The sequence below is a fragment of the Tachyglossus aculeatus genome, chromosome 1 (genome assembly GCF_015852505.1).
Source record: "Tachyglossus aculeatus isolate mTacAcu1 chromosome 1, mTacAcu1.pri, whole genome shotgun sequence".
In the NCBI taxonomy this organism is placed as follows: Eukaryota; Metazoa; Chordata; class Mammalia; order Monotremata; family Tachyglossidae; genus Tachyglossus; species Tachyglossus aculeatus.
The window spans coordinates 28,529,245-28,547,523 of NC_052066.1; the positions used below are offsets into that span (position 1 = coordinate 28,529,245).

The window sequence follows — 18,279 nt, forward strand, 5'->3', positions numbered from 1 at the left end:
TTCTGACGACTCCTGTCCACAAGTGTTGTTTTGTTGTCTGTCTCCCCCTTCTAGACTGTGAGCCCGTTGTTGGGTAGGGATCATCTCTATATGTTGCCAACTTGTACTTTCCAAGCGCTTAGTACAGTGCTCTGCACACAGTAAGTGCTCAATAAATACGACTGAATGAATGAATGAATGAATGAATGAATGAATGAAGACTAGTCGGCAACTGATACTGATGGTCCCTACCCAACAACAGGCTCACAGTCTAGAAGGGGGAGACAGACAACAAAACAAAACATGTAGACAGGTGTCAAAATCATCAGAACAGATAGAATTATAGCTATATACACATCATTAACAAAATGAATAGAATAGTAAATATGTACAAGTAAAATAAATAGAGTAATAAATCTGTACAAACATATATACAGGTGCTTTGGGGAGGGGAAGGAGGTAGGGCGGGGAGATGGGGAGGAGGAGAGGAACATCTGAGTAGAATCTATAGACTGGAAGCTCCTTACCCTTTAAAGCACTCAATCACCTTGCCCCTTCCCAGATTGTGGGTTCTAATTCTGGCTCTATCACTTGTTAGCTGTGTGACTTTGGGCAAGTCACTTCACTTCTCTGTGCCTCAGTTACCTCGTCTGTAAAATGGGGATTAAGACTGTGAGCCCTGCATGGGACAACCTGATTACCTTATATCTACCCAGCGTGGCTCAGTGGAAAGAGCACGGGCTTTGGAGTCAGTGGTCATGGGTTCAAATCCCAGCTCAGCCGCTTGTCAGCTGTGTGACTTTGGGCAAGTCACTTCACTTCTCCGTGCCTCAGTTACCTCATCTGTAAAATGGGGATTAAAGCTGTGAGCCCCTTGTGGGACAACTTGATCACCTTGTAACCTCCCCAGCACTTAGAACAGTGCTTTGCACATAGTAAGCGCTAAACAAATACCATTATTATTATTATTATTATTATTATTATTATTATTATTATCATTATTATTATTACCCCAGTGCATAGAACAGGGCTTGACGCATAGTAAGTGTTTAATAAGTACCATCATTATTATCATTAATATTATTACCTCACCTCGCTTCTCTCCTACTACCACCAAGTCAGCACCGTTCACTCCTCAAATGACAACCTATTTAGAGAAGCAGCGTGGCTCATTGAAAAGTTCCCTGGGCTTTGGAGTCAGAGGTCACGGGTTCAAATTCCGGCTCTGCCACTTGTCAGCTGTGTGACTTTGGGCAAGTCACTTCACTTCTCTGGGCCTCAGTTCCCTCATGTGGAAAATGGGGATGAAGACTGTAAGTCCCATGTGGGACAACCTGATCACCTTGTATCCCCCAAGCGCTTAGAACAGTGCTTTGCACATAGTAAGTGCTTAATAAATGCCATCATTATTATTATTATTATCGTACCTTGAACTCATCTATCTCGCCACTGACCTCCAGCCCATGCCCTGCCTCTGGCCTGGAATGCCCTCCCTCTTCACATCTGATCGATGATCACTCTCTCTACCTTCAAAGCCTTATTAAAAGCCCAACTCCTCCAAGGGGCCTTCCCTGACTAAGCCCTCATTTCCTCTTCTCCCACTCCCTTCTGCATCACCCTTGCACTTGGACTTGCCTTTTTTATTCACCACTCCCTCAGCCCCACAGCACTTATGTACATATTTGTAATTTTATTTATTTATACCAATGTCTGTCTCTCCCTCCAGAATGTAAGTTTATTGTGGTCAGGGAACATGTCTACCAACTCTGTTTATATTGTACTCTCCCAAGTGCCTAGGACTGAGAAGCAGCATGGCTCAGGGGTAAGGGCACGGGCTTTGGAGGCAGAGATCATGGGTTCAAATCCCGGCTCTGCCAATTGTCAGCTGTGTGACTTTGGGCAAGTCACTTAACTTCTCTGTGCCTCAGTTACCTCATCTGTAAAAGGGTGATTAAGACTGTGAGCCCCCTGTGGGACAACCTGATCACCTTGTAACCTACCCAGCACTTAGAACAGTGCTTTGCACATAGTAAGCGCTTAATAAATGCCATTATTACTATTATTATTATTACTGTGCTCTGCACCCAGTAAGTGTTCAGTATATACAATTGATTGGTTCATTGATTGATAGTACCTTTCCAGAACAGGGCACCGCACAGGGCAGGTGCTCTGAACAGTGCTCTACACATGGAAATATTTATATTTTTATTTTTATTGATGTCTCTCCCACTTGAGACTGTAAGATAAATGTGGGCAGAGAATGTGCCTGTTATATTGTACCCTCCCAAGCGCTTAGTACAGTGGTCTGCATACAGTGAGTGCTCAATAAATACGACCGACTGACTGACTTCCCACTGGACTTCATCCTAGATTCTCTTATCTCTGATTTCCTGTTTCGTGCCCTTCCTCCTGCTTAATATTCCCTACCCATCCAAAGCTGCCAGACCAGAGCTCTCCCCATCTCCAAAGCCCTTCTGAAATCTCACCTCCTCCTGGAAGCTTTCCCGGATTAGTCTTTCTTTTCCCCAGGTCACCTCCTCCCAAATATCAACTCAGCGCTCAGAACACCTGCCATACCATTTTGCCCACCAGTTTACACACTCTAATAGAAGCAGTGTGGCTCAGTGGAAAGAGCACGGGCTTGGGAGCCAGAGGGCATGGGTTCTAATCCTGACTCTGCCACTCATCAGCTGTGTGACCTTGGGCAAGTCACTTAACTTCTCTGTGTCTCAGTTACCTCATCTGTAAAATGGGGATTAAGACTGTGAGCCCCATGTGGGACAACCTGATCACATTATATCCCCCCAGTGCTTAGAGCAGTGCTTGGCACATAGTAAGAGCTTAACAAATGCCATTATCATTATTATTATTATTACTCTTAGAACACTCCTAAAATCCCTGTGGATCTGCCTCCCCCATTAAACTGTTAGAACAGTGCTTGGCACATAGTAAGCGCTTAACCAGTGTCATTATCATTATTATTATTACTACTCTTAGAGCACTCCTAAAATCCATGTGGATCTGCCTCCCCCATTAAATTGTTAGAACAGTGCTAGGCACATAGGAAGCGCTTAACAAATGCCATTATCATTATTATTATTATTACTCTTAGAGCACTCCTAAAATCCCTGTGGATCTGCCTCCCTCATTAACTGTTAGAACAGCTCTAGGCACCTAATAAGCGCTTAACAAATGCCATTATCATTATTATTATTATTACTCTTAGAGCACTCCTAAAATCCTTGTGGATCTGCCTCCCCCATTAAACTGTTAGAACAGTGCTTGGCACATAGGAAGCGCTTAACAAATGCCATTATCATTATTATTATTACTACTCTTAGAGCACTCCTAAAATCCTTGTGGATCTGCCTCCCCCATTAAACTGTTAGAACAGTGCTTGGCACATAATAAGTGCTTAACAAATGCCATTATCATCATTATTATTATTACTCTTAGAGCACTCCTAAAATCCCTGTGAATCTGCCTCCCCCATTAAACTGTCAGCTCCTGGAGGGTGGGGAGCCTGCCTTTTATTTCTATTTCGAGTCCTCAGCCTCATCCCGTCTCTATATGTTGCCAACTTGTACTTCCCAAGTGCTTACTACAGTGCTCTGCACACAGTAAGCGCTCAATAAATACGATTGAATGAATGAATCATCACCCTCACAGTGCAGACAAGGAGACCCGGCAGGCTTCCTTCCCTCCGGGGAGCGGGGAGAAAGGGGATGACTGGGCTGGTCCACGTGTCCCCCAACTCTAGGCTGACTCAGTGGCCCTCCTGTTGCCACCCCTGACGTTACCACCCCTTCCTCCACTACCACCCCTTCTACTGCTCCTGCTGCCACTATTCATCAATTCATTCGAGAAGCAGCGTGGCTCAGTGGAAAGAGCCCGGGCTTTGGAGTCAGAGGTCAGGGGTTCAAATCCCAGCTCCACCAATTGTCAGCTGTTTGACTTTGGGCAAGTCACTTCACTTCTCTGGGCCTCAGTTACCTCCTCTGTAAAATAATAATAATAATGATAGCATTTATTAAGCGCTTACTATGTGCAAAGCACTGTTCTATGTGCTGGGGAGGTTACAAGGTGATCAGGTTGTCCCACTGGAGGCTCACAGTCTTTATCCCCATTTTACAGATGAGGCAACTGAGGCACAGAGAAGTTAAGTGACTTGCCCAGAGTCACACAGCTGACAATTGGCGGAGCCAGCATTTGAACCCATGGCCTCTGACTCCAAAGCCCAGGATCTTTCCACTGATCCATGCTGCTTCTCTAAAATAGGGATTATGACTGTGAGCCCCCCATGGGACAACCTGATGACCTTGTAACCTCCCCAGCGCTTAGAACAGTGCTTTGCACATAGTAAGTATTTAATAAATGCCATCATTATTATTATTAATTGAGCGCTTTCTGTGTGCAAGGCACTATACTAAATGCTTGGGAGACTACAACAACAAACAGATAGCGAGTTTACAGTCTAGAGGGAATCTGATGCTCTAAACAAATCGGCTTACTCCAGTAATATGAGAGGGGATGTAGCTCAGTGGTAGAGCCCATGCTTCGCATGTATGAGGCCCCGGGTTCGATCCCTGGCATCTCCAATTATTTAGAGAAGCGACGTGGCTCAGTGGAAAAGAGCATGGGCTTTGGAGTTAGAGGTCATGGGTTCAAATCTCGTCTCCGCCAATTGTCAGCTGTGTGATTTTGGGCAAGTCACTTAACTTCTCTGGGCCTCAGTTACCTCATCTGTGAAATGGGGATTAAGACTGTGAGCCCCCCCGTGGGACGACCTGATCACCTTGTAACCTCCCCAGCGCTCAGAACAGTGCTTTGCACATAGTAAGCACTTAATTAATGCTATTATTATTATTAAGTCATGCTAAAGAAACACTCTCCATAAAAGCAAGCTAAAACAAGCTGACAAATTTACCACCCCTATCACCACTACCCTTGTCCCAGTAGCCCCGCTACTGCACAGTCTAGTGGATAGAGCACAGGCCCGGGAGTCAGAAGATCATGGGTTCTAATCCCAGCTCTGCCACTTGTCTGCTGTGTGACCTTGGCCAAGTCACTTCACTTCTCTGGGCCTCAATTACCTCATCTGGAAAATGGGGATTGAGACAGTGAGCCTGATGTGGAGAAGCAGCGTGGCTCAGTGGAAAGAGCCCGGGCTTTGGAGTCAGAGGTCATGGGTTCAAAACCCGGCTCCACCAACTGTCAGCTGTGTGAATTTGGGCAAGTCACTTAACATCTCTGTGCCTCAGTTACTTCATCTGTAAAATGGGGATTAAGACTGTGAGCCCCCTGTGGGACAACCTGATCACCTTGTAACCTTCCCAGTGCTTAGAATAATAATAATTATTATTACTATAATTATAATAATAATTATAATAATGGCATTTATTAAGCGCTTACTATGTGCCGAGCACCATTCTAGAACAGTTCTAGAACAGTTCTAGAATGCCATTAGAACAGTGCTTTGCACATAGTAAGCGGTTAATAAATGCCATTATTATTATTATTATTACATCCAATTCAATTTGCTGGTATTCCCCCTTAGCGTTTAGTTCAGTGCCTGGCCCATAGTAAGCGCTTAATAAATACCGCAATTATTACTGCCCCTGCCACCACCATACATCCTACATCATCTCTACTGTCCCCGTCTCTGCGACCCCCTCTGCTACCACCACCCCTGCTCCTGGCACTACCCACAATGTGACCAATAAATACAATTGAATGAATATAGCTTTAATTCTATTTGTTATAGCTTTAATTCTATTTGTTCTGACAACTTTGACACCTATCCGCATGTTTTATTTTGTTGTCTGTCTCCCCCTTCTATTCATTCATTCATTCAATTGTATTTATTGAGATCTTACTGTGTGCAGAGCACTGTACTAAGTGCTTGGAAAGTACAAGTTGGCAACATATAGAGAAGGTCCCTACCCAACAGCAGGCTCACAGTCTAGAAGGGGGAGACGGACACAAAACAAAACATATTAACAAAATAAAATAAATAGAATAAATATGTACAAATAAAATAGAGTAATAAATACGTACAAACATCTATACATATATACAGGTGCTGTGGGGAGGGGAAGGAGGTAAGGTGGGCGGGATGGGGAGGGGGAGAGGAAGGAGAGGGCTCAGTCTGGGAAGGCCTCCTGGAGGAGGTGAGCTCTCAGTAGGGCCTTGAAGAGAGGAAGAGAGCTAGCTTGGCAGATGTTGGGAGGGTGGGCATTCCGGGCCAGGGGGAGGACGTGGGCCGGGGGTTGACAGCGGGACGGGTGAGAACAAAGCACGGTGAGGAGATAAGCGACAGAGGAGCAGAGGGTGTGGGCTGGGCTGGAGAAGGAGAGAAGGGAGATGAGGTAGGAGGGGGAGAGGTGGTGGACAGCCTTGAAGCCCTTCTAGACTGTGAGCCCATTGTTGGGTAGGGACCGTCTCTATATGTTGCCGACTTATGCTTCCCAAGCGCTTAGTACAGTGCTGTGCACACAGTAAGCGCTCAATAAATGCGATTGAATGAATGAATGAATGTCCATCCCAGATGATGCAGCTGCCTCACTCCCTTTCTCCCTGGATAGAGCATGGGCCTGGAGAGTTGGAAGGACCTAGGTTCTAATTCTGACTCTGCCACTACTTGTCTGCTTTGTGATCTTGGACAAGTCACTTCACCTCTCTCTGCCTCAGATCTGTCATCTGGAAAATGGGAATGAAGACTGTGAGTCCTCTATCAGGACATGTCACCCCCCTCCTCAAAAATCTTCAGTGGCTGCCCATTCACTTCCTTATCAAACAAAAACTTCTTACCACTGGCTTTAAAGCTCTCTATCACCTTGTCCCCTCTGACCTCACCTCACTTCTCTCCTTCTACCACCCAGCCTGCAACCTTCACTCCTCTGGTGCTAACCTTCTCACTGAGCCTACATTTCACCTCTTTTGCCGCCAACCTCTGGCCCTCATCCTGCCTCTGGCCTGGAGCATTCATTCATTCAATCGTATTTATTGAGTGCTTACTGTGTGCAGAGCACTGTACTAAGTGCTTGGGTAGTACAAGTCGGCAACATATAGAGACCGTCCAAACCCAAAATTGGACTCACAGTCTAGAAGGGGGAAACAGACAACAAAATAACACAGGTGGACAGGTGTCAAGTTGTCAGAACAAATAGAAATAAAGCTAGATGCACATCATTAACACAGTAAATAGAATAGTAAATATGTACAAGTAAAATAAATAGAGTAATAAATCTGTACAAACATACAGGTGCTGTGGGGAGGGGAAGGAGGTAGGGCGGTGGGGTAGGGAGGAAGAGAGGAAAAAGGGGGCTCAGTCTGGGAAGGCCTCTTGGAGGAGGTGAGCGTTCAGTAACACCCTCTCTCTTCAAATCTGACAGACAATTACTCTCCCTCACCTCAAAACCTTATTGAAGGTACATCTCCTCCAAGAGGCCTTCCCAGACTAAACCCACTTTTCTTCCTCTCCCATTCCCTTCTACGTCACCCTGACTTGTTCTCTTTCCTCTTCCCCCTCCTCCCAGCCCCACAGCACTTACGTATATATCTGTAATTTGATTTATTGGTATTGATATCTGTCTCTGCCCTCTCTAGTCTGTGAGCTCATTGTGGGTAGGGAATGTCACTGTTCATTGTTGTATTGTACTTCTGCAAGCAGTTAGTACAGTGCCCTGCACATAGTAGGCACTTAATAAATATGATTGAAGGAATGAATGTGGGATAGGGACTGTGTATAACCCAATTACCTTGTGTCTACCCCAATGCTTAGTACAGTGTCTAGCACATAGTAAGTGCTCAACAAATACCATGATTATTATTATTATTTTAGAAAGGCAAATGAAGGACAAGCCAACAGTCTGAGCCGTGCTGACTCCCAACCACATCCCCACTGGAGCTCAGGCCTCTGATATCACCCCACCCTGATTGGTGAGGATGGGAATCAGGATCTGCTGGCAATGTGCCCAGGAATTCCTGGGATTCTTAGCCCTTCCCTACCCTCAGCCCAGCAACTTCCTTGCCACACCACCCCCATGTCACAGACTCTCCTGGACAAGCTATGCAGAGGTGGAGGGCCCTTTCGCTGGCCTCTCTGACAGACCAGACCTACACCACTGTTTACCCACCTGCAAATTGCTCACAAATAGTCCAACCAAGGTTTCCTAGGAGTCAGAGGAGAAATCCATCCCTAGGGCAAAACACCATTTAAAAGAGCAGAAAACACATTTACAGAAAAAAACGCAAACATGCCTCATAGTTTAATAATTTTGTCATTCCTCTTAAAAATAATGAAGTAGTGTTCTGGAAAAAATCAGCACCTAATAAATACCTCTGCTTGATTGGCTGAAATAACCTCATTTTCCGAGTTGGTGAACATGTGTTTTTTGAAATTGCTTGTAAGATTCAGGGGGGTTTTACTAAGAAACTGCCAATTTCCCATCAGTGCTTGGTCCCCTTCTGTTCTCAATCTACACTCACTCCCTTGGTGACCTCATTCGCTCCCACGGCTTCAACTATCATCTCTACGCTGATGACACCCAGATCTCCATCTCTGCCCCTGCTCTCTCCCCCTCCCCCAGGCTCGCATCTCCTCCTGCCTTCAGGACATCTCCATCTGGATGTCCGCCCGCCACCTAAAGCTCAACATGTCGAAGACTGAGCTCCTTGTCTTCCCTCCCAAACCTTGTCCTCTCCCTGACTTTCCCATCTCTGTTGACGGCACTACCATCCTTCCCGTATCACAAGCCCGCAACCTTGGTGTCATCCTCGACTCCGCTCTCTCATTCACCCCTCACATCCAAGCCGTCACCAAAACCTGCTGGTCTCAGCTCCGCAACATTGCCAAGATCCACCCTTGCCTCTCCATCCAAACTGCTACCCTGCTCATTCAAGCTCTCATCCTATCCCGTCTGGACTACTGCACCAGCCTTCTCTCTGATCTCCCATCCTCGTGTCTCTCTCCACTTCAATCCATACTTCATGCTGCTGCCCGGATTATTTTTGTCCAGAAACGCTCTGGACATATTACTCCCCTCCTCAAAAATCTCCAGTGGCTACCAATCAATCTGCGCATCAGGCAGAAACTCCTCACCCTGGGCTTCCAGGCTGTCCATCCCCTCGCCCCCTCCTACCTCACCTCCCTTCTTTCCTTCTCCAGCCCAGCCCGCAACCTCCGCTCCTCCACCCCTCCACCGCTAATCTCCTCACTGTACCTCGTTCTCGCCTGTCCCGCCGTCGACCCCCGGCCCACGTCATCCCCCGGGCCTGGAATGCCCTCCCTCTGCCCCTCTGCCAAGCTAGCTCTCTTCCTCCCTTCAAGGCCCTGCTGAGAGCTCACCTCCTCCAGGAGGCCTTCCCAGACTGAGCCCCTTCCTTCTTCTCCCCCTCGTCCCCCTCTCCATCCCCCCATCTTACCTCCTTCCCTTCCCCACAGCACCTGTATATATGTATTTATGGTTGTACATATTTATTACTCTACTTATTTATTTATTTATTTATTTATTTATTTTACTTGTACATTTCTATCCTATTTATTTTATTTTGTTGGTATGCTTGGTTCTGTTCTCTGTCTCCCCCTTTTAGACTGTGAGCCCACTGTTGGGTAGGGACTGTCTCTATGTGTTGCCAATTTGTACTTCCCAAGCATTTAGTACAGTGCTCTGCACATAGTAAGCGCTCAATAAATATGATTGATTGATTGATTGATTGATCTGAGGTGGGAGTGCTCAATAAATACGATTTATTGAATAAATGAATGGTGAAGCAGGAGGAGAGGGGAGGGAAGAATTCTCAGTCACATTAGCTTGAGGAGCTGGGTGGAGAGAAAATTGTTCTGAGTGGTGGTCAGTGGAGAGGAGTGCCTTAAAAACACTTTTTCATTCATTCATTCATTCATTCATTTATTCGTATTGAGCACTTACTGTGTGCAGAGCACTGTACTAAGCGCTTGGGAAGTACAAGTTGGCAACATATGGAGACGGTCCCTACCCAACAGTGGACTCACAGTCTAGAAGAGAGAGACAGACAACAAAACATATTAACAAAATAAAATAAATAGAATAGTACATATGTACAAGTAAAATAAATAGAATAATAAATATGTACAAACATATATACAGGTGCTGTGGGTAGGGGAAGAAGGTAGGGGGAGGATGGGGAAAGGAAGGAGGGGGCTCAGTCTGGGATAATGATGGCATTTATTAAGCGCTTACTATGTGCAAAGCACTGTTCTAAGCACGGGGTAGATACAAGGTAATCAAGTTGTCCCATGTGGGGCTCACAGACTTAATCCCCATTTTCCAGATGAGGGAATTGAGGCACAGAGAAGTTAAGTGACTTGCCCAAAGTCACACAGCTGACAAGTGTGTGACAGAGAAGCAGCGTGGCTCAGTGGAAAGAGCCCGGGCTTTGGAGTCAGAGGTCATGGGTTCAAATCCCGGCTCCGCCAATTGTCAGCTGTGTGACTTTGGGCAAGTCACTTAACTTCTCTATGCCTCAGTTCCCTCCTCTGGAAAATGGGGATTAAGTCTGTGAGTCCCACGTGGGACAACTTGATGACCTTGTATCTACCCCAGTGCTTAGAACAGTGCTTTGTATATAGTAAGCACTTAACAAATGCCATCATCATTATTATTATTAAGTGGCGGAGCCGGGATTTGAACCCATGACCTGTGACTCCAAAGCCCGGGCTCTTTCCACTGAGCCACACTGCTTCTCTGCTTCACTTCTATTCCTTGTCCTCCTCCTCCTTCTCCTCCTCTTCCTTCTCTTCAACCTCCACATCTCCTCTCAATCAATCAACTATCATTGGCATTTATTAATCATTTACTGTGCATTGTGCTAAGCAAGTGGGAGACCATAACACAACAGAGTTGGTAGACATGTTCCATGCCCACAACAAGCTTACAGTCTAGAGAAGCAGAGTGGCCTAGTGGAAAGAGGAGTCAGTGGACCTGGGTTCTAATACCGGCTCCATCACTCGTCTGCAGTGCGATCTTGGACACATCACTTCTCTGTGCCTCAGTACCATTGTCTGCATAATTCATTCATTCATTCATCCATTCATTCAATCGTATTTATTGAGCGCTTACTGTGTGCAGAGCACTCTACTAAGCGCTTGGAAAGTACAAGTTGGCAACATGTAGAGACGGTCCCTACCCAACAGCGGGCTCACAGTCTAGAAGGGGGAGACAGAGAACAAAACAAAACATAGTAACAAAATAAAATAAATAGAAGAAAAATGTACAAGTAAAATAAATAAATAGAGTAATAAATCCGTACAAACGTATATACATATATACAGGTGCTGTGGGGAAGGGGAGGAGGTAAGGCGGGGAGATGGAGAGGGGGAGGAGGGGGAGAGGAAGGAGGGGGCTCAGTTTGGGATAATAATAATAATTATTATTATTACTATTACTATATTATTATTATTATATGAGTCACAGGTCATGGGTTCAAATCCCAGCTCCTCCACTTAATATTATTCCAATAATAATAATAATTATTATTATTACTATTAAAGATAATAATAATGGGGATTAAGACTGTGAGCCCTATATAGGAAAGGGACTGTGTCCAACTCGAAGCAGTCCTTCCCCTTACCCCTCCTACCTCATTTCGCTTCTCTCCTTCTACAACCCAGCCTGCACACTCGGCTTCTCTGGTGCTAACTTTCTCACTGTGCCTCCATCTCGCCTGTCTCGCCTCCGACCCCTGACCCACGTCCTATCTCTGGCCTGGAATGCCCTCCCTCCTCACATCTGCCAGACAGTCACTCTCCCCCGCTACAAAGCCTAAATGAAGGCACATCTCCTTCAAGAGGCCTTCCCAGACTAAGCCCCACTTTTCCTCATCTCCCACTCCCTTCTGCATCACCCTGACTTACTCCCCTTGTTCTTCCCCCCTCTCCCCACCCCACAGCACTTATGTACATATCTGTCATTTTACTTATTTATAATAATGTCTGTCTCCCCCGTCTAGACTGGAAGCTTGTTGTGGGTCGGGAATGCCACTGTTTATTATCATATTGTACCTTTCCAAGCACTTAGTACAGTGCTCTGCACACAAATAATAAACATGATTGAATGAATGATGAATATCCATCCCAGTGCTTAGTACAGTGCTTGGCACATAGAAAGCACTTAACGAAAACCTCAATTAATATTATTATCATTACAGGGGGTGACAGACAGACAGGCTTGCAAGTATCCTTTAGAACAGTGCTCAGTGCTTAGAACAGTGCTTGGCACATCGTAAGCACTTACCAAATACCACCATCATCATCATCCCTTTGCTGTCATGGATTTGAATGGGAATTTACCTCATGCTTCAGTCGCTGGAGGCAAATTCCTTGACCCTTCCCCCTCAGCCAAAAACAGCGATGATGATAATGATAATAATAACAATAATCGTGTGTTTTGTTAAGCACTTACTATGTATCAGGCACTGTACTAAGTGCTAGGGTGGATACAAGGGAAGCAGTGTGGCTTAGCGGAAGGAGCACGGGCTTGGGTGTCAGGGGCCACGTGTTCTAATCCCAGCTCTGCCACTTGTCTGCTGTGTGACCTTGGTCAAGTCACTTCACTTCTCTGTGCCTCAGTTCCCTCCTCTGTAAAGTGGGATTCCTTCTAGACTGTGAGCCCATTGTTGGGTAGGGACCGTCTTTATATGTTGCCAACTTGTACTTCCCAAAGCACTTAGTACAGTGCTCTGCACACAGTAAGCACTTCATAAATATGATTGAATGAATGAATGAATTAAGACTGTAAGCCCCACATGGGACAACCTTATTACCTTGTATCTACCCCAGCACTTAGAACGGTGCTTGGCACATAGTAAGCACTCAACAAATACCATTATTCTGGACTTCAGTTCCCTCATTTGTAAAATGGGGGTGAAGACTGTGAGCCCCCTGTGGAACAACCTGATCACCTTGTAACCTCCCCAGCGCTTAGAACAATGCTTTGCACATAGTAAGCGCTTAATAAATGCCATTATTCATTCATTATTATTATTATTATTATACAACCAATAGAACAACTCATGATTGGGCAGTGGATCCAATCTGGTCCCTACCCCTCCAGCGAGGATGTGCTCGACCAGCCCCTCTGAGGGACTCTGGAAGCCTGAATGTGGGCATCCAAAGGCTGAACCACGTCCAAACCCAACTCTGCATTTCCCGGGCTGGAATAACGTCCAACTCCCTTGGAGTTGTGAGTGCTTTGCGAGCTTCAAGGAGCTTAAGCGCTTAGTACAGTGTCCTGCACACAGTATTGTTATTATCAAGTGCCGTTGACTTGTTTCCGATTCATAGTGACTCTATGGATATATTTTCTCCAGAACATCCTGTCTTCTGCCGTGACCTTGCTAAGGATTCTTTCATTATCGTTGTCATGGTCCCTATCCATCTGGCTGCTGATCTGCCTTTTCCACAATTTCCCTGGACTTTTTGTAGCAGTATTATCTTTTCCAGAGAATTGGTCCTCCTGATTATTTGTCCAAGATATGCTAATCTAAATCAAGTCATTTGGCCTTCCAAATGACTTAGAGAAGCAGCGTGGCTTAGCGGAAAGAGCCCGGGCTTGGGAGTCAGAGGTCGTGAGTTCTAATCCCGGCTCCGCCACTTGTCTGCTCTGTGACCTTGGGCAAGCCACTTAACTTCTCTGTGCCTCCTTTACCTCATCTGCAAAATGGGGATTAAGACTGTGAGCCCCACGTGGGACAACCTAACTCCTCAGCGCTTAGAACAGTGCTTGGCACAGAGTAAGCGCTTAACAAATTCCATCATAATCATCATCATCAAAGACTACTTTGGCTTAATTTGCTCCAAAATCCATGCGTTTGTTTTTTGGGTGGTCCATAGTATTTGCAAAAGCCTTCTCCTACACCACATTTCAAAAGAATCGATGCTCTTTCTATTCTGTTTTTTTCACTGTCCAGCTTTCAGATTCATACACTGGAAACACCATGTAATTGACAAGTTGTATTTCTGTGGCAATTATTACATCGGCACGTTTCACGACTTTTTCCAGGTTCTCCATAGCAAATCTTCCTAACAATACTCTTCAGGGTATTTCTTGACTACCACTTCCTTGATTATTAATTATCGATCCCAGGAGAGAAACACTGGCAACTATTTCAAGTCTTCTCTCTGTCCACTACAAAAAAACGTTCAATAAATACTACTGATGGAGAGCTGGGCCCACTGCAGGATCCACTTACTACCTCTAGGGAAGCCTCACCCAGATGGCCACAATCAATCAATCAATTAATCAATCAATCCTACTTATTGATCCCTTACTGTGAGCAGAGCCCTGCACTTAGTGATTGGAAGAGTACAATATAACAGAGTTGGTAAACACGTTCCCTGACCACGGTGAGCTTACAGTCTATAGGAGGAGACAGACATGATTCATCCATTCAATCATATTTATTGAGAGTTTGCTGTGTGCAAAGCACTGTACTAAGCACTTGGGAGAGTACAATATAACAATAAATAGGCATATTCCCCACCCACAATGAGCTTACAGTCTAGAAATGAACTATAAATCGACAAATGATGGATGTGTACATAAGTGCTGTGGGGATGAGGGTCAGGTGAAAAAGGGGAATGAATCCAAATGCAAGAGTGATGCAGAAGGGAGTGGGATAAGAGGAAGTGGGGGACTTAATCAGGCACAGTGAGTAGCTCTCGGAAACAGGATCTTCCAGCCACAAAGTCCTCTGAGTATAGCCAGTCTGTCGCCATTGAGGGACTAAATCGCACTCCAACACGCCATTACTGGATGGGTTATGAAAGGAGAGTGTAGACTGTAAACTCCTTGTAGGAAGAGATCGGTTATTCACTCCTCCCCCAGCCCCGCAGCACTTATGTCCATATCCATAATTCATTTATAAATCTTAATGTCTGTCTCCCCCTCGTTCATTCAGTCATATTATTGTGTGCTTACTGTGTAATCTCGTTGTAGGCAGGGAATGTGTCTTCCAACCCCATTGGTTCAATGCTCTGCATACAGTGAGTGCTCAATAAATACAATTGATTGATGGATACCAACCCTGTTGTATTGTACAGTACAGTAAGGACTTAATACACACCGTTGCTCGATTGAATGGACGAATGGAGGAAAGGAGTATAGTCTAATAATAATAACAGTGGTGAATGATGGTATTTGTTAAGCACTTACTATGTGCCAAACACTGTGCTAAGCACTGGGGTAGATGCAAGGAAATCCAGTTGTCCCACTGGGGCTCACAGTCTAAATCTCCATTTTACAGATGAGGTAACTGAGGCCCAGAGAAGTGAAGGGAGTTGCCCAAAGTCACACAGCTGACAAGTGGCAGAGTAGGGATTAGAACTCATGACCTCTGACCCCCAAACCCATGTTTTTTTTCACTAAGCCACGTTGCTCCTCTGGAGGATAAACCATGGGCCACAGGCCTGGAAATCAGTTCCAATCTCAGCTCTGCCACATGTGTGCTGTGTCAAGTTGGGGAAGTCACTTCCCTGCTCCGTGCCTCAATTATCTCATCTGTAAAATGGGGATTGAAACAGTGAGCCCCATGTGGGATATGGGCTGTGTCCAACCTGATTAGCTTGTATCCAGTACAGTGCTTGGCACATTATAAGCACTTATAAAACACCACAACAAAAAGAAAATAAAGGAAAGCTGACTAGAGAAGCAGTGCAGTCTAGTGGCTAGATCACAGGCATGGAAGTCAGAAGGATCTGGGTTCTAATCCCAGCTCCACCACTTGTCGGCTAAGTAACCTTGGGCAAGTCACTTCACTTCTCTGGGCCTCAGTTACCTCATGTATAAAATGGTGATGAAGACAGTGAATCGCAGCTGGGACTTGGTCACAGTCCAACTTGGACATTCATTCATTCAGTCATATTTATTGAGCGCTTACTGTGTGCAGAGCATTGTACTAAACGCTTGGGAAGTACAAGTCGGCATCATATAGAGATGGTCCCTACCCAAAGATGGGCTTACAGTCTAGAAAGGGGAGACAGACAACAAAACACAACTTGTAGACGTATCAAAACCATCAGCATAAATAGAATAGACATAAATAAATAGACATGGACTGTGTCCAAACTTGTATCTACCCCAGGGGTTAGTAGAGTGCCTGGCAAATACCATAAAAATAAAAGGGGTAGGTTGTGCTCAGAGAACTGCCCCCTCTAGACTATAAGCTCATTGTGGGCAGGGAATGTGTCTATTATTATATTATACTCTCCCAGGCTCGTAGTACGGTGTTCTGCACACAGTAAGCGCTCAGTAAATATGACGACTGACTGACTGAACTTCAACCTGGTTGATGGTGGCAGCAGACAAGGTGAGCGGAGAGAGCTCACTCTCCTTAAGCAGACCCTTCAGGAAGAATCTTTCAGACACTCCTCACGTCTCTCCTCTCCTCTTCCTCTCCTCTTCCTCTTCTCTTCCTCTTCCTCTTCCTCTCTTCTTCCTCTTCCTCTCCTCTTCCTCTTCCTCTTCCTCTCCTCTCCCTCTCCTCTCCCTGTCCTTTTCCTTTTCCTCTTCCTTTTCCTTTTCCTCTTCCTCTTCCTCTCCTCTTCCTCTCCTCTCCTCTTCCTCTTCCTCTCCCTCTCTCTTCCTCTTTCTCTCCTCTTCCTCTTCCTCTCCTCTTCCTCTCTTCTCCACTCCTCTTCCTCTCTTCTCCTCTCTTCTCCTCTCCTCTCCTCTCCTCTCCTCTCCTCTCCTCTCCTCTCCTCTCCTCTCCTCTCCTCTCCTCTCCCTCTCCCTCTCCTTCTCCCTCTCCCTCTCCCTCTCCCTCTCCCTCTGCCTCTACCTCTCCCTCTCCCTCTCCTTCTTCCTCTCCCTCTCCCTCTCCCTCTTCCTCTTCCTCTCCTCTCTTTTGTTTTGTTATCTGTCTCCCCCTTCTAGACTGTGAACCCATTTTTGGGTAGGGACCACCTCTATATATTGCCTACTTGTACTTCCCAAGCACTTAGTACAGTGCTCTGCACACAGTAAGCACTCAAAAAATATGATTGAATGAATGAATGAATGAAAATGAGAAATTTATAATATATAATTTACAGCTATGTGCATAAGTGCTGTGGGGTTGGGGGTGAGGTGAATATCAAATGTCCAGAGGTCACAGATCCAAGTGCAGAGACGACACAGAAGGGAGAATCAGTCTCTGAAACCACAACGCGCAGTTTAGACACATTCCTTAGGAGTGCTTCTCTCCTCATCTGTAACTAGAAGCTCTTGCTTCCTGGCATTCCATCAGAAAAAAAGCTCAAGTTAAATAACAAATGTGGTTTTTTGTTAAGTACTTACTATTCACCAGACACAAGGTTAAATACAAGATAATCAGGTCATACACCATACCTGTCCCACCTGGAGCTCATAATGTAAGGAGGAGGGAGAACAGGTATTTCATGCCCATTTTATAGATGAGTAAACTGAGGCACAAATAATTTAGGTGGCTTGCCCAATGTCCCACAGCAGGCTGTAGCAGGCTGGTGGTGGAGCTGGGGTGATAATATAGATACTCTGATTCCCTGTTGCTTCCATAAATAAGACTCCTACTCAGAAGAGTCTAGAAAAGACTCTTTCTGAAGAGTCACTCCAGAAGAACTGAGTCAAAATCCACCTCTTTTGCTCCAAGATGTGAATAGTTAGATGAATCTTCTCCGTACTTTCAGGGTTTTGGAAAGCTACTGGGGAAGCTTGGCAAACCATTGGAGAAGTATTATGGATAGGGACAGGAGGCAGGGGAGTTTTCATCTGCTCTATTTAGTTTGTCTTGGGAATGATGAGATCCTATGTCTCTGAGAGTCAAATCATCAGTTCAGGAAAATCTCTCCATCAAAGCATAGGTCAGAAATGGATGGATCAGGGGTGGGTCAGAGAAAAATCGATCAGGGATGGGTCAGGCCCATGATGCTTGGACTGGGCCTGACTGAGTCAGGACTAAAAATGGCAGGTCACCGAGAGTGTTGAAAAAGATGAGAAGTGACGAGTCGCGTCCCTTCCCATCTACAGTGCCAGAGCTGGGGGAAAGAGGGGAAAGTGAAAGGAGGGCGGCAATGGAGGAGTGCTGGGAGAGGGGAATGTGAGGGAGTAGGGGATTCCCAGCCTCTCTGTACACACCTGTGAGCCTCAGTATTGGAGTCATAACTAGGGGGAACTGAGAAAGGGAAAGCTACTGGAGCTGAAGCTACAAAGGACCAAGCCCATGCTGTGAGTGTTCCGAGGAATCAATTTGGAACATCTCATAGTTCTGGAAGTTCTTGAAGAATTCACTCCCACATTGCGGGTG

At 45.6% G+C, this 18,279-nt stretch overlaps 1 protein-coding gene and 1 non-coding gene across 2 annotated transcripts in view; both read left to right on the forward strand.

The window, feature by feature from the left end:
- Nucleotides 1–18,279, forward strand: part of SLCO2A1 (solute carrier organic anion transporter family member 2A1) — a 190,476-nt gene that overhangs the window by 19,437 nt on the left and 152,760 nt on the right. The gene's annotated exons all lie outside the window — the stretch shown is intronic.
- Nucleotides 4,506–4,577, forward strand: TRNAA-CGC. The gene has a single exon. It is a non-coding gene; the product is annotated as a tRNA-Ala (tRNA).